General features: G+C 43.5%; 1 protein-coding gene and 1 long non-coding RNA gene across 3 annotated transcripts in view; both read left to right on the forward strand.

Moving 5' to 3' along the window:
* The window catches only part of LOC119585570 (treponemal membrane protein B-like), an 82,946-nt gene that overhangs the window by 48,487 nt on the left and 34,061 nt on the right, over positions 1 to 398 (forward strand). The gene's annotated exons all lie outside the window — the stretch shown is intronic.
* LOC119585571 overlaps positions 202 to 398 on the forward strand; it is a 10,823-nt gene continuing 10,626 nt past the window's right edge. Inside the window, exon 1 of the long non-coding RNA XR_005229899.1 lies at positions 202 to 377. This is a non-coding gene — a long non-coding RNA (uncharacterized LOC119585571). The remainder of the gene's footprint in view (positions 378 to 398) is intronic.

A 398-nucleotide genomic window follows, 5' to 3' on the forward strand; every position in this document is an offset into this window, starting at 1 on the left:
ATTTCGTGGAAAACTAAAGTTTGTTATCATCCGCCGGCGGTGAAATTTTCACGTCTGTCAAGCCTTTATGAAGACTAAAATCAGCATCATTCAATCAGATTAATCTTCTTTGTTGTTGTACTCCTGCCAAGTAGTTACTATTTAGTTATATGATAATGTTTGTTTGTTGTGTGATGATTTCCATGGCCAGTGCGACTTGATTCTAAAAGCATTTTGTGAATTGTATTGTCTTTCAGCCTGAGCGTTTCCTGCCTGGTTTCCTGTGCTGCCGTCACGGAGCTTTACTCAGGAGAACAAAGCTGGTGCTTCTGGAGAGGATTTCAATGGACAGCCCGGAGAGCAGCTCGCACGAGACATCGCTTACCCTCGTAATGCTGGTGAGTTCACGGGTAAAGGTG

Source organism: Penaeus monodon, chromosome 20, assembly GCF_015228065.2.
Source record: "Penaeus monodon isolate SGIC_2016 chromosome 20, NSTDA_Pmon_1, whole genome shotgun sequence".
NCBI lineage: Eukaryota > Metazoa > Arthropoda > Malacostraca > Decapoda > Penaeidae > Penaeus > Penaeus monodon.